General features: G+C 33.9%; 1 pseudogene; it reads right to left on the bottom strand.

Annotated features, from left to right (window-relative positions):
- Positions 1-4,685: 4,685 nt before the first annotated feature.
- LOC116131200 lies at positions 4,686-12,113 on the bottom strand (annotated as a pseudogene).
- Between the last annotated feature and the right edge of the window lie 5,162 nt (positions 12,114-17,275).

Here is a 17,275-nt window from a genome sequence, read left to right as displayed (position 1 = left end):
CTGCCCCCATGAGATTTTATCTTTTCTGGCCCCCAAAGATCAGTATGTAAGTATTCTAAACAGTTAGTGGCCTAGTGTGTCCCCTTATGAAAACTTAGCCTATGTTGCTTCCCCATTATACATGTTTCACAAAACTTCAGATCACTAATGACATCCCTACCAAACAACCCCTGTTTACTTAGAGTATCTAGGCCTTGTTGGCTCATATGCCCTAACCTTAAATGCCATTTTTCAGTGTCTGTCAGATTTGTAGTAAGCAAACAATTAGAATAGTAACCCCCACTCAAGATGTACAGCCCATTTTTCTTTACCCCACTAAGTACTATGTTGTTACCCTTATAGACATTTAAGCAACCGTTTTCTGCCTTATAACAACTCCTAGATTCATCCAAGGTTCATAAAGAAATCAAGTTTCTCTTAAGATCTGGAATGTATCTAACCTTAGTAAGTTTGACTAATTTTCCATTATTCATCCTCAAAGATATGCTACCAACTCCCTGAACCTTACAAGCATTGTTGTTTCCCATAAACATAGTCTCACAGTCATTTGGTTCAAAATCTTGGAACCAATTTTTGTTTGGGCTTATGTGGAAAGAACAACCAGAATCTAACATCCATTCCCCTATGGTATCAACCTTAGACACTGTTACGACCTCTGATTCTTCAATGCTATGTTTGGTGGTGGCTAAATTGCTCTCAGTGTTGGACTGTTTCTGTTTCCTAATCCACTCAAAACAATTTTTCTTTAGATGACCAGTTTTATTGCAATAGAAACATTTACGGGTTTCCCCTTTGGATTTATTAGTGTTTTTACCCTTCTTTTTGTTCCTACAGCCACTGTCGTGATGAGGATTACTACCCACCTGACTAATTTCGCCCTTACCCTTAACAAATAGGCTATTACCACTCCTTTTCTGAACCCTAAGTTCTAACTCCCTAGCTTTTAACCCAGCAATAATTAAATCTACACTAGGTACAATGACAATGTACTGCAAAGCATTCTTTACTACCTGATATTCATCATTCAAAGAATTTAAAAGAATCATGGCAAGGCTGGAATCACTGAGTTCTTGATCAGTATCCTTAAGAACCAGGGTCATTTTCAAGAACTCATCCAAGTTCTCCTCAATAGTCCTATTACTATCCATTTTATACGAAAATATGGCACCTTTTAAGTATGCTAGATTAGGAGTTGATTGTAAAGCATAAAGAGTTTCAGGCTTACCCTAGAGGTCGATTGGGGTTTCAAACCCATCGACCTTACGCAGCACACTGTCGACAAGGTTCATGATGATTAAATTGTAGGCCTCTTCATCCACTTCGGCCTTCTTCTTTAGCTTCTCCTCCGGTCACTTTGTGGAATCCTTCTCCAACGCGATTGACACTTTGTTGTGGGACAACAAAGCTTTCATCTTCTTCTTCCAACTGCCAAAATTGATTCTTCAATCATACTAGGTGATCTCCACCCTAGTTGTACTCATGACTGAATGTGTTTGTTTTTGTGTTTGGTGATTACTAAACAGAACCCAAGAAAGAAACCAAGATTGGCCTCTCCTTTTCAAATTGATATCCTGAATTTACAGAATTTCTAATCCTAGACTCTCCCAAGCCTTTAATCAAGAAATCCCCAATTTATGACCAAACCCTAGATTTCGAAAAAAAAATCAAGAAACCCTAGGATTGACAACACTAACCTCGCTCTGATACCACTGTTTTGAAAATCCAGAATCGATTCTCACCTAATCACATGCACAAATAACACAGATAACACACACACTACAAAATCAACAATCAACCAACTCAAGAACACCAAATATACCGTGGTTCACCTTTCCACAAAAGGAAAGATTACATCCACGTTGAGCTCCAGGAATTTTTGGGCTCACTGCAATAGGAATAATCGTTATTACAAATTACAGGAAAAACTCTCACTGATTTACCCAAAGATCAATCAAGAACTCACTCACACAAACCTGACAAAAAATCCCTAGAGATGACCTGTCCCAGTCTCTCTAAACTTTTGCAACTCAAAACAAGATTGAAACAAACTCTCAAAACAAGGGCAAAAAACCAGATCTGTCGCGCAAGAGGAGCAGCAGAAAAAAAATTCAGTTATGTGTCAAAAACTCTCTTTTATAGTTTGACCTTGTGTGCTAATTCTGGCCCTTGGATCTGACCGATTTCAGCGGCTGAGATCTGCTCTTAATCTTAAGTGAAACTGCAGCGTTTTGCTTAATAAAATTCTGCAGAACTTTGCGTTTTTAGCTTTAGATATTAACACATATCTTCTTGGAAATGGATATATCATTACTTTTTAGCAGAGACCTCACTTATTCTGTTATTGATTCTATTTTTAGTAACCATTATCGGAATTACATGACCATTTAACGTTAACAAACAACAAAAATTTACGAAGACCATCAAGGAATTTCACCTAATTGAGTTGGTAGAAATCCGTCGGAGGATCCCAAACGGGTAGCATTTACATAATCTTGGGTAGAATGCGCTGATACGCCTGGCATAACCAAACCGATTACTCTAAACACCTTGAGGAAACACCCTTCTTTATAGTCTGGTCCCATTTTGTAAACTATGGTGAAACTTCTTATCAGCTCCAAAAATGCATTTATCATCATTGGAATTGCATTCAGTGGTGAGAAGTAGTTCTTATTTGGTTGCTCCTGAACAACCTGCATTTCAATTAATCAAAATGAATTTGCATAATCAGTTGTAAGCTGCATCTTCTCAATCACCAAGTCATACGAATTATAAACCATGCGAAATGTAACTAAAACGTTGGTTCATTAGTAGGAAAGTGATGCTCACCTTGGCTTCATAGTGGAGATTATGGTAAATGCAGCTCCCGAAGTGCTTGAACATAAGATCTGAGTCATCGTAAGGTAACCTTGGCACCATGTCATTACTGTAAACAAGTCTAAAATATCGAACATTATGCTCTTTCAACTTCAATGCAGGTCCCGAAGTGCTTGAACATAAGATCTGAGTCATCATAAGGTAACCTTGGCACCATGTCATTACTGTAAACAAGTCTAAAATATCGAACATTATGCTCTTTCAACTTCATTTCCATGAACTTACCAAACTGTTCATCTCCTACCCTTGGTTGCCCATATGTATAAATCCCTTCCAATCTCTCCAACAACAGATTCTCCTCATGCAGTATTAAAATTGTGGGAAAGAGAATAGCCAGTGCCCCACCTAAACTGTGACCTGTCAATATATATTTTGCTCAATCATTTTTGCTCAGTTGGTCTTTTAATATAAATATAGGTCAAATATATATGTTTATCTAATTTAAAGACAAAAGTGGCTCCTAAAACTTCTTCTCATTTTTATATATTAAATAGATTATAATTATTATAAATAAAAATAGCTTATTATTATACAATACAATCGTATAATTAATGAATTTCGTGTAATAAGTCATGTGCCTTGAAAAAAAGCTTGGCAGATGTACCGTGGCCGTTGCTTGGGAGCTTAGCATTCTAGATTCCAATGAACCCTTTTTGGGTCAACACTCAGAATAGATCCTTAGAGTCTGCTAAGGGAAAAGAGTTGTTCTTTACGCGAGTAACTCTTTCCTTGGAGCAGTTGAAAGACAAAAAACGTTTTATGCTTTTGAAACACGTTTTCTTGATTGCCTACGACCCGTGCCACGCGCAATTGTTCCAATCGGATCGTTGTTACTAAATTATGTGTGGTATTAGTTGAGGTTATAATTTTATCTTCAAACTAGGAATTAGACATTATATGATATTCATAATCATGACTTTTAGTAATAATTTATTCAAAACTTATAACATGAATCACGAATCTGATAATATGTGAACACCAAAAATGTAAAATATCTATAGATATAATATATGAGATCGATGTCTATTAACAAGACTTTACTTGTGATCATTGATGAGATTTTTCCATAGTTTGAGATCGAGCCTCTGACCTAGCCTCCAAGTCCGTCATCCATCCTCAGGTTAGAGTCATCTAGAGCCTGCATGACTAATTGGTCTTGTTTGTTCTAAGCTTGTGTGCCCTGGTCGGGCACTTGTATCCGTTTCTCTTTTTTGTTTGGTTTGAACCTAAGAGTTCCATTAGGGCGCGAGAGCCCATCTCTCTCCTTTGTTTGGAGCATGTGTGCTCCCTTTTAGGAGACTATTCCTATCCTTTTGTTAAAAAAGATGAACACATCTGTTCTGGTCTTTTTTATACTTCTTCTGTAGTTTTCTATATAATTTCTCTTCTTTTATTAAATTTATCCTTTCTAAGAAAAAAATGTCCATCAACAATTTAAAATAGCCTATATCAGTATTTGAATATTAAACATATTAATTTTTCCATCACATCTACTTGAGATCCTGGCTCCCTTGTATAAATCGATAGCTGGGTTTGGATAAAAATCCATAGCTGGGTTTGGATAAGAGAATGCCTGAATAAATAAATTTATATTTATTCCTCTCACTCACCGATACCCCATGTCACCAGAGAAAAATAAAAGCTTTCAAGGTAGACTTAAGAAAAAAACGCAATTAATAGGAGACAGCAAGACAGGAGAGAAATGAGTTGAATATTATAATTTTGAGTTTGGTAAGCGCAATTATATGCACCAAGGCAAGCGCATTGCATGGATGTTTATACTTTATTGACTCCATTAATTAGTAGGTTGATTACAATCTGTTGGGGTGGAACAAAACATCCGTGGATCCGAGGCAAGTAGCGTTGATATAATCTTGGGGGGACAATGAGCTGACAAACCAGGGATTATCAATCCAATAACCCTCACCACTCTCATCACTCCCCCTTCCCTATAGTCCGCCCCCTTTATGCGCCATAAAGCAAAGCTTCTTATCAGTTCCCAAACTACATTCATCATCATGGGTATTGCCTCCAATGGTGAGATCGAAGTAGTTTTTGTTTGGTGCTTCTACAACCACCTGCATTAGTTAAAACCACCATTAATGCATGTTTGAGTCTCGCATTGATTACTTAATCTAAGATTAATTCCTTATCAATCAGCTAAAACCTTAATTTTAGATTAATATGTTGGTGATGTTGAAGAATATATATAAAGATACTCACTTTTCCTTTATAGAGGCTGTTGTAGTAGAAGCACTGCCCAAAGTGCTTGAACATAAGCTCAGAGTCATCGAAAGGCAATCTAGGCACAATATCATTACTGTAAACAAACCTAACGTAGTTAATACATTCTCTTTTATCTTCTTTTTCATGAACTCCACAAACTTTTCATCTCCTACCCTGGGTTGCCCAAATGTGTACACACCCTCAAATCTCTCCAATAACTCTGTCTCCTCATGAAGTGCCAAAATCGCTGCAAAGAGAATAGCCAATGCACCACCTAAACTGTGGCCTGTCACTATGAATTTTTCTCTAACGTTTTTGCTTAAATGTTCTCTTAATTTTTCCCTGATTACGTAGTATGCTAAGGGCGCCGGGCGGTTATTGCTTTGCTTATCGATATGTTTGGGCCAACCTTTGACCTTTAGTAAACCTAGAACCTTCATGAAACCACCATGAATCTTTCCCATGCCATCGATCTCACACCAAGAGAGATCAAAGTCAGAACTCCATGCGTCTGCATCAAAAGCTACAGTACCACTAAAGGACACAACAATAGTATCACTTTTATCATAAAGCATAAAGGCATGCGTTGTGGCTTTTCCTTGAAAATCTGCCCAATTAAATTGATAGAAGGATACGGATATTAGTTAGTAATTGAACAAGAAGCATGAAGATAGGGTTCTTAATTTTAGAATAGAATTAATAAGATTATACAGATTGCTATATTCAACTTTTTATTTAGGTACGTAGCTTCTTACTGTTCCAGTAGTCATCGGATCCCAAAAATTCCATCTGCAAAAAGAAAAACTATAAGTACAATTCATCGATAATTTTACTCATAAAAATTGAAAATGGAAACATGGGAATTTTATATTTATATACCTTCCAGTGTTGGGTAACAATTGTTTGAATGTAGGGTTTGTTCTCCACATTAATGTATTAAAAAATTAGCTTCTCATTATATATAATAAACCAGCTGTATTTCTTTTCCTAACAAAATGATGTTAGAACCAGTTATTAATTATGCCCTGATGTCAGTTGACTATGTAGAAACACATATATTTGAACATGTCTGCAAAGACACCGAAACATGTACAGAGCCACATCATGATCACGTTCTGGGAAAATATCAAAATACAGGAGACCCGATCGAGACGACGAGACCCTATCTTTAGTCTCAATTAAGTCTTATCCATCTGCATTAAGTTAATTTTGAGACAGAAGGATTATCTTCATATATTTATGTGATATTTGTTAAATATGAATAAGCGTCGAATTTTATTAGAAATCAACAAAATTCTTTTATAATTGATTAAAAATGATTTTTTCTCAAGATTTTGTAACAATTATGTAGGGGTTTTGGATGGTTTTTAAAAAGTTTAGATGCACTTTAAATTAATCTATTTTACAAGAGATATATATATGAAATTAACCATAGAGATAACCAATGCTTTAAATACAATGAGGTCATATCGAGTGCATTTTAATGATAAAATGAAATGCAATAGGAGATTAGCTTATAAACTCTAACTCTACAAATGGTTGGTATGAAATGACTTGAGTTGGCTCCCACACAGGAAGCATCCAAAATCCAATCTAGAAATGGATTAGGAAATTATATACGTTCTTCTAGTTGGCGTTCAAGATTTTATTTGTTTTTGTTGTTTACTTTATTATTATTGTTATTATTTTATGACCCAGGATGTCTGGGCCAATTTAAGTACATCTCAATTAATCATTTGAGACCTTGAAACTACCAGTTGGATAAGAACTCTAGTGGTTACCCTTATTAATAAACGAAAAGAGACTTGAACTTAAGACATTTTGAGTAATACACCCAAAAATTCTTATCGAACCACTCAAGCACCCAAAGGTAGTTTTCAGTATGTTTTTAGCTACTTTTGACCCTTTTTTTTTTTTTTTTTGTTTAATTATTTAGGGGATGTTTGTCTGAGCTTATGAAAATTAGCTTATAAGCAACAATTGCTTATAAGCTAAAATTAGCTTATAAGCAATTGTTGGCTTATAAGAATTTGAAATTTTAAGCAATTACGTGTTTGGTTAAAGTACTTATAAGTGACTGATAAGTAGTTGACGTGTTTGGTAAAATATGGCTTATAAGTACATTTTATTATAAAATGACTAAAAAGTGTACTACATTAAACAAGGGTATACTATGAAATTTTAAAATTAAACAAGGATAATGTGGTAGTATATTTGGTCAAACTAGCTTATAAGTAGAGTGCTTTTAAGCAAAAAAAAAAGTACCTCTCCCCCAACTTTTTTTTTTTTTTTGGCTTATAAGCTTAACTTATAAGCTCAAAAAAATTATAAACAAACAATCAACTTAATTTTAGAGATTATACGCTAGTTTAACCAACTTATAAGCTTAGACAAACACCCCCTTAATGTTGTTTTATTTTGTGTTTTAGTTGCATGTACATGTCTATTTATTTTTGTCATTTGCTTTATTTTGTAATAATTTTTTCCGATCCGTTTCTTTTACTTGCTTTATATTTCCTCCCTTTAAAAGGAAAGAAATAGTTTTTTGAAAGTTCTTTTTTTATTCCAACATAAACTACAATAATACTTTCACCTTTATTTTGATCTACTAAAATTTTAATAAGTTTTCTCACTTTGACCTCACCAACACCAATGATTTAGTAAGTGATAATAAAATTGTATTATTTTATTTCATAATTATATCTTCTTTTTTTTTTTTTTTTCCTTCTATTTAGATTGGCTAATATTTTTGTAATTAATTAATATGTGTCAAGCTATTGTAACAATTTAAGCCAATGTTTTAAAAGATGGTGACTTATAACAACCTCTAACTTCTCCATTTCAACCACAGATCTCTTGACTAATAGATAAAAATTTGTTGACAAATTATTGTTAAAATAACCTAACCTTAAATATAATACATCTAATTTTATTAGATTCATGTAGGTTTCATAATATAAAAAAAAATAAAATCTCTCTCTCTCTCTCTCTCTCTCTCTTCCTCTTCTCTCCTCACACACACACACACACCCACACACACACACACAACACACACACACACCACACACACAACACAAACCTTAAGCTATATTAACACATCCATAACATGTATAAATATTATTATTATCTTCTTCATATGCAAAATATAATAAAATTGACTTAATATGGTCTCATTCATATATAGATCCTAGTAAAATATATAATTGTAGATCCAGCACAACTGGATTTGATTGAGAATAATAGCATTACAGCATCGATATAAATGGAAATATAATAATAATAATGATCTTCTGAAAGATGATATATTTCACCATTAACTAAGAATATCAATAAACTATATAAATAAATATAAAATAACACAAGGCCCTTTTTTCTTGGAACCTCTTTCCGATTAGAAAAGAAAAAATGATTTGAGGTAAAGAAAGAGGGAAAAAAAAAAAAAAAATTATTAATGTAGCATTTAAGAGTTGGGTTATTTGTTCTATGTTAATGATCATCGAAAAATGGACTTGTATTTCTTCTAATTAACCAGGGTAAATCCAGATTTAATGAGTCCCTCTTCTACACCACTCGCAAAGTTTATAGATCAAGTGACAGATAGATGCTATAAGCTTCTGCTTATATATATATACATGATGACAATGTTCAACCATTAAAAGAGAACTAATGGATAATAATAATAATATATGACTAGAACACCAAACTAACCTCGTAAAAAAATTAGCAAGAGCACTGAGAGATTTCGGTTACTTGATAAAAGGTTGAGAAAGAACTCGATTGCTGATCCAATACGTGACATTGGCTTTGCCACAGATTGCAGAAACTTCAGTACAAGGATTGAAGACAATATGATCACCCTCCGACCAAAACCTTCCTCTACTTTTTCAGAGCATTCCACAAACTTCCTCTTCTCTAGGTCACCGAAAATAAGATATGAAGAGATCAAAGAAGTCCAGTTCTTCAGGTTTCGACACCATGTAATTGGCGCAGAAACTCGAATCACTAGCCATAACGAAGAACTAAGGAATAAACTGGGAAAGACTTTGTTTTTGTTGCGACTGAACCCAAAAGCTACCTACCTTTATATATCGCCCCAGTGGCTTGATTAATTTTTAACTTGTTTACACATTTAAATTTATGTTGAATATTTTTATTGAAGTCATGCATCAATGTTTGCGCTGTATTATAAATTCTTTAAATTTTTTAGTCACGAGATAAAATTTGAAATTAAAACAAAAATTAAGATACATCATAACATTATTAATTTATTGTGTAAAATTAAGTTTACGCATGTGCCTAGATGACAAACACATGACAGCCACCAATTGGAACTTAAGTTTTTGACTTTTGTTCAGGTATATTAGCGGATTTGATTATATGTAAGGGTTGGACAAAACCAATTAATATAGAGAAAAAGTTTTAGGAGATGGTGTTGGGTACGGTTAAAAGATAACTTAATTTTGAGTGGCACTGATATATTATATGTTTTACAAGTTTTTCATTAAAAAATAGAACACCTCTCTCTCTCTCTCTCTCTCTCTCTCTCTCTCTCTTCACAATAAGAAATGTTATCTGAATTTAAATATTAATTTTAAGTGAAATAGTCTATATTATTATTTCTGAAATAGTATACTATATACTGTTAAATAGGAATGTTGATCTAAAAAAGCCCTAAATTATATAGTAGATTTAAGCCTAAATATAATGATACAATTGAAATGAAAAAAAGGTCATTAAATTTTGTTTAATTTGATACTACTGTTTTCACGTGAGTATTTTCACACCCCTCGAGGTTGGGTAAGGCAGAAGCTCATCCGGAAAAACAAAATCCATTGGAATATCATAAAGCTACCCGTATATATAGTTGTGTACTATAAACTCCATTTATTTTGTGGGATTAGGCTGCTTAACAACCGAGCCGTTCATCCATTGGGAATATCATAAAGCTACACCATATATATAGGTTGTACTATAAACTCCATTTTTTTGATGTGGGATTAGGGCTGCTTACGAACCAAGCCGCTCACGACCGGCTCGGCTCGACTCGGCTCGAGTCCACTCGTTAACGGCTTGGTTTGTCTGATAACGACCCGCTCGACTCGCTCTGAGACAAAACGAGCCGAGTTCGAGCCATACACGGCTCGCCTCATTAGGCTCGCGAGTCAGCCTGGCTTGAAATAGCGGGGTTTTTTTGAGAATTTTTGAACTATTGGGATTTAATTGAAAATAATGCAATACAAGTTTTAAAAAATAACAAATCGTCCCCGTTATTAAAATCCCAAATCGTGAAAATCCGTCAACAGTAGAACCCTTGCCGTAAAATTTGAATCAAACTCCTCCCGAAGTAACGATTTTCGGCCAGATCTTGTTCATCTTCGTCAGCTTCGCAGGATCTTCGTGGGATATTGTTCATCTTCGTCGGACCTTCAACAACCGTTGGATCTTCGTCATCGTCGTATGAGCTTCTTCAGATCTGATCGTCATTGGATCTTCGTCAGAACTTCGTCTTCTTCGTACAAGCTTCGTCAGATCTGAATCTTCTTCGTCGGATCTGAATCTTCTTCATTAGATCTGAATTTCTTCTCGGTTCGTCATCACCTTCATGGGATTTTTTTGGACTTTAATCGTGGATAGGGGGTTTCTTCGTTGGATCTTCATCATCTGCTATGGTCGTTTGTTTGGGTTGTTTTGTTTGGGGTTTGGGGTTTCTTCAAACAGTATGATTTTCGTCAAATTTTAACTTGTTTTTTTGTGAATTGTTGTCTGTAACAGGGGGTTTTTCCGGTGGAAAATTTAGGAAGAGCAGACTGAAATTGCTTTACTGGGTTGACCGTGGTGGTGTTGCTGTAACCCCATACAGGTTATATGTTTGTGTACTATCTGTGAAGAGTGTGCCGTGTATTTAAATTGCTTTACTGAAATTGAAATTGTTTGTGAATTGTGATTGTGGTTGTGGTTGTGGTTATGTTGGGACAAAATTTCAATTGCAAAGGAGTTTGTTAATGGTTGTTATTTATAAATTTGTTTGTCGGAATGTGGTTATGGCGTTTTGCATTTTAGTGAGGACTGGCCGACTGATAGTTTATAAATATGTTTATGGCTTTGTGGGTCCTGCATCTGGTGGTGGGGACTGGGCAATTTAAAAATTTGTTTTGTGGCTTGGGGAATGTGGTCCTGCATTTGGTGGTGGGGACTGGTCGACTGGGCACTTTATAAATGTTTGTGGGAATGTGTTTCACTGGTTCTGCATCTGGTGGGTGACTGGGCAATTTAAAATATGTCAGCTCATTTTGGACCATTTTGTACCTATTGACACCATGGATAGAGTGAAATGCCCAAAATCAAACCTCAATTTAGTATTGTTTTCTATCTGAATAGTTCCAAACTCTTTCCAGTCATAAATCAACATTGTCAAGTTGAATCATGGGTACATTTCATATTCTCATTGTTTTGATTTCTAACTTTCAAGCGTTGGACACACAGTTTTATTTTTATTTTTTTTATTTTTTATCTTTTGGGTTGCTGAAGTTTATAGACTAAAGAGGGGCAAATAAATTTCATTAAAAAATTCCATTTATAAAGAATATGATGGCTGATACTTCAGAGTGCTAAGTTATACATTCTACTTTATGTTTAACATTAACATCCCTTTTCTAAATCCAAGCATTATCACCACTTTTTTTTTTTTTGGTCAAAAATGTCTAATATTTTCTTTTGTTATCTAGGAACACATGAAATAATTATAAAATTATTTTGCATACAAAATTATTAAGGAAATTTAATGAATTCAAAATAGACACATGTTAAATATAATATTATCAATCATAAGTTTTTTTATTATTATTTATAAGTTTCATGTGAGTTGCAAATGAAAGTGAGATAAATTTCAAATATAACATGTGAAACTTAATCAAACATGATACAAAACCAGTATCTTTTTAAAGAATAAATGAATGTTGGGTTATTCAGTGACGGACCCATATTTTTGCCAAGAGCCTCCGTGGCTCCGCCATTGTTTGTCAAACAACTAGTGAAATTTTTTAAAAAATCAACAAACCTTAAGCAAAAGAAATATATATATGTCAATAATCTGAAAGAAAATAATACAACAATACAATACTTTTTACTTGAATAAATTTGAGAAGCAAAACCTTGAGTAAATTATGTTGAAAATACATTCAATTAACGAGGAAACACAGAAAATTTGTACGTAAAAAAACCTCTTCAATTAAAGAGAGCAAAGACCCGAGAATCTAACGATCCACTTAAATCCAATTAATTAAAAGATTTACAACATCACAATCCACAAAAATGTTCTACACAAATTTCTTATTTCTCCTTTTTTTTTTTCTTTTTTTTTTATTTTAATTTTAATTTTTTTTTTTTGTCTTCAAAGTTATAATATAAATTTTCATGATTTTGATCAGGCCTAGCCTAAGCTAAAGTCAACCAAAACTTAAATTAAGTCAACGTTGTCTTGACTTTTAATATGAATTAATAAAAAATGGAAAAATATTCTTAGTATAAACAGTATAAAACTCAAACTTCTTTATAATTTTGAGCAGCTAAACGGTCGTTGAAATATAGGAAGTGGTGGGTGAAGAGCGAAGAATAACGTTTAGTGAAATATAGTGTTTTAATTTGAGAAGCAAGACATTCTTAAACACAAAACACAAAACAAACTCACAAGTTCATGCCTTTTCCTATCAAATTAGAATAAAAACCTCCAAAAAATAAGCATGATTCAACCCTAAAACAAACTAAAATGAAATGAGTAATACACATACGTAAAATTGAGAAAACGGAAAACGAAGTTAATTGTGACACCTTAATGAGTGAAATTTTCAACAATTTCAATCTTCAAAAGTTTTAAGACGAATAACATAAGAAAGTGAAAGAGAGAATGAGAGAGAAAGAAAAGAATTTTAGATAATAATCATAAAAAATAAATGAACGTAGAAAGATGAAGAGAGTTTTAAAACTTTTAATATGATGTAGGTGTGAAATATATATATTTAGCAGTTTTTATGAGTTTGTATGTAAAATATTTCTTTTTTTTTTTTTTTAATTTAAAGATAAGTTTAGACATATATTTATTAATATAATTTTTTTTATGAGACTATATAAATAATTTTTTTTTTTAAAAATGCCAGGCCTACCCTCCAAGGGGCTGGGTCCACCCCTGGATGTATTGGTGACATTAATATGGTGTGAAATGTATAATGTATTGGTTTGATGTGTGTGCAATGTAATAGTTTGCCATTATTTCATATTGGTTTTTGCATTAATTGTTGATATTTTTTTTTTTTCCATTTATAGGTTTGTAAATGGAGGGTAATTCCTCAAGCACCCCTGCAATACAAGATACAATTACCGACACCCTGGCTGTAACCTTAACTTGAATGCAACCACAATAATACAGAGCAAAGTATTAGTACCCCGGATAAGGTGATGAAATAAAATCTGATTTAGAAGCAAAAAGGACAAAGACTTCAGTGTGATGATGGAGTTCAAGGAGGTGTACTCCCTAATGGCACCAAAAAGGTTGAGTGTATCCATTGCAAAGTCATTGTGTATTAATGCCACCGAAAGCACCACCCAGTTCAATAGACATTTAAACTGGTGTTTCAGGAGAAAAGCTTCCATGAGGCAACAACATATTAGTTTTCCGAGTATTGGTAATGATGTTCCAACTACTATTTTGCCAACTTTAAGTGGGAAGTTTGACATGTTGAAAATGAGGAATTGATCGCCCATTGGGTGCTATGCATGAGCGCCATACAGTTGTAGGAGAGGGCTTGAACATATGATGAAGTATGGGATTCCTGGATGGACTCCGTTTCCCGCCATACTTGTAAAAAAGATTATATCAATGTATATGAAAGTGAGAATGCCAAATTGAAGACTTTGTTGAAGACTATGACAAAAATCGTTTGACTACAGACTTATGGAATTCAGGGAATCAAAAGATGGAGTATATGGTGTTGACATGGCATTGGATAGATAGTACTTGGAGGCTGAATAGACGTATCCTCAACTTTGTTCGTCTACCTCCACCCCGGACTGGTATTGCGATTGCGGATGGCATTTTCAAGTTCCTAATGGGGGGATGAAAATAAGGTATATACTATTTCTGTAGATAATGCTTTAAGTAATGATGTTGCGATTAGGTTTTGAAGAAAATTTTGAAGTTTCGGGAAAACTCCTTTGTGGAGTAAACTGTTTCATGTGAGATGTTGCGCACCATCTTGAACCTGATTGTTCAAGATGGACTTCATCAAATTAGGCACATTATTAACGACATCTATGAGTGTGTGTCATATATCAACAATTTAGAAAACGGCTCAAGGTATTTTCTGAGATTGTTCAACAACTTAAATTGTTGTATCGGAAACTTTCTTCATTGTAAACAAGGTGAATTCTACCTATGAAATGTTGGCAACGACAATTAAGTTCAAAAGGTTTTTCCAAGAGTGAAAGAGAGAGATATCAATTACCATAATAATCCGAGTGACGAGGATTGGGAGAAAGTGGAGAAAGTTTGTGAAGTTTTGAAAGTATTCATTGTTCAACACAACTCATTTCAAGAAGTGATTATCCGTTGTCTAATTTATTCTTGAAGGAGTGTGTGCAGTGAAATGTATATTGGATAGTAAAAGTGAATCTAAAGATATTTTATTAGAGTATGGTATAAAAAACAGAAGTTTGATAAATATTGGGGGGAATGCAATGTGTTGATGTTTTGGCTGCTGTATTGGATCCTCGTTGAAATGAGGGTTATTCAGTGGGCATCCCCTAAGATTTATTATGAGGCAGAGACGAGCAAATATGGTGACGGTCTGGGATGCATTGTATGAGTTATAGGGGAGTATGTTCAAGGTACCAAGGTTTGACTATCGCCTGTGCTTCTACATCACAAGGGATGGACATGGAGCCATTGGTGAGGTGGCTGCGGTTGAGGGAGCCGAGGCCTGGGATATTTTAGCACTTTTCTAGACTTGGTTGAAACTGCTAGGCCTGTCAGTCTAAGTTAGACTGTTATTTGGAGAGGATCCATAAGTGGTGGGGGATCATGACTCATTCGATGCCTTACAGTGGTGGAAGGCAAATTCAACCAAGTTTCCTATATTGTCTACGATGGCTCGGAGAGATACTAGCCATCCCATCACTAGGTTGCTTTAGAGTCTGCATTCAGTGCTGGGAGTAGGGTTATTGATAGTACCGAGCCTCTTTTTCACCAGCTACGGTGGAGATGTGGTTATGTGGATGTGACTGGTGTCCACTTTGAATGGAGTAAGAAATGGTGCAAAGTAAGTTCCATTCTTACATGTTTTTTTAATTATATATTTAAATAACTTTATTCTCACTTAGATTATTTTTATCTCTTTTTCATCTTAGAAAGAGGAGGATGAGGATCACTTAGAGATTCAGCTTCTGTTTGTCAAGTTATGGGAGTCAGCAGATTGTTTGATTCACTCGTGAGTTATTGACTGTGGCAGTAGGATTCTGCAGGTCTATATTTATTACTTTTGTGTTCAGGTTTACATTTCATCTTTAGTTTATATAAAATGACAATTGTACTTAATGTGTTTCACATTAATTTGTTTGTAGGAGGAGTAGCTACAATGGACATACAGCCATATCTTTTGCTATTATATATATTTTTTTATGGATGGTGATGTCACTTGATGTATAGTTATGATAATCCCCCATTTTGTTTTTGTGAAAACTTTGTTAAGTCAAGTGAACTAAACAAATATTAGTTCACTTAACTTAATTTGTGATACAATAGTATGTTAATGATAAATTGTTAATAGCAATAGCATTTCATTTAATGTTGATTTAAGTAGGTTTAATTGTTGGGTGATGTATGAGGACTGAGAGACATTCGACATCAGATTCAGACTTGCGTGCTCCAAATAAAAAAAACAATAAATGAAAGTGAAAATTTAGCATTTAGAATTTAGTTTGACTGTTTGAGGATGGCGAAAAATAATAAATCGTTTGACAAATAAATTAAAAGTGAAAAATTTACAAAATGCATCAGACATTATATTTTTCTTCCTCTGCCCAGCAATTAATGAAAATTAAATAATGATTTTTCAATTTTAAGCCCTTTGAATTCGCCTGCCATATTTTAAACTAATTTCTCATTTCTCAATATTGAACATTGATTCAGCTTCAAAGTGAAATTATGATTTGCATTTATTTGAATTTCAACAATCAGACGCCCACTTGCTGCCCAGCGAATTTTAAGAAAAAAAATTGAATAAAAAAAAAAAAACACAATTATTTGGAGATGGCTTGCGGTCGGCTTGAAATATGCCAAACCCCACCGAGCCGAGCCAAGCCACATATTTTATGGCTCGGCTCAGCTCATTTAGTCTTCCTCTCTCACGAGCCGAGCTCGTTAAGCCGAAAACTCGCGTCAGCTCGGCTCGATAACACCCCTATGGGATGAATTAAATATATTTCGGGCGTTATGGATCATATATTTTTTTTATCTTAGTATAAGATTACCGAAATATAGTATTGTAATTAGTGAGTTTAAATTATTACAATTCTTGGTCAAATTGAGAATATTAATAATTATGGGTTTGGTTAACAATATAACAGATGTCCTGAAATGACCTTTTATTAGATGCCCTTTGGAAGATTATTTGTATTACTAATTAATCTGTTCGGTTAGCTATAAGAGCAAATATATTGATTACATTTTACTAAAATGCCCTTTAGATGATTGTCGGGTTTAAATAATTAATGTTTTAGTTATAAAACAATAATCAATTAACAAAATATTTTTCTTATATTTTAGCCAAGTATTTTATTGACAAATTTACATAGACTATTGAACTTCGAAACAAAGCTATTGTATTTTCTATTGGTATACACTCAACATCTCAACCTGTTATTGTAACTATTTGTTCCCATCTCCCAATTTAAAACTTTGATTTATGTACTGCCCAAATTATAGCTCCTACATGTTGATTTCTACTTTGCCAATTGAAGCCTTTTTTTTTTTTTTTTTTTTAAAGGCAAAGAAAAATTGTATTTTTTTATTTACACCATGGTTGGAATTTAGATGCAAGTTTCCAAATTGAGAAATTTTGTTAACTTTTTCAATGTATCCTAGACCGAATATATGTGAAAATGTGTGAGAATTATTGGTACATTT

Source organism: Pistacia vera, unplaced genomic scaffold (assembly GCF_008641045.1).
Source record: "Pistacia vera cultivar Batoury unplaced genomic scaffold, PisVer_v2 Contig230, whole genome shotgun sequence".
In the NCBI taxonomy this organism is placed as follows: domain Eukaryota; kingdom Viridiplantae; phylum Streptophyta; class Magnoliopsida; order Sapindales; family Anacardiaceae; genus Pistacia; species Pistacia vera.
The sequence above is the reverse complement of the archived record's forward strand: the minus strand, read 5'-3'. Positions and strand labels throughout refer to the sequence as shown.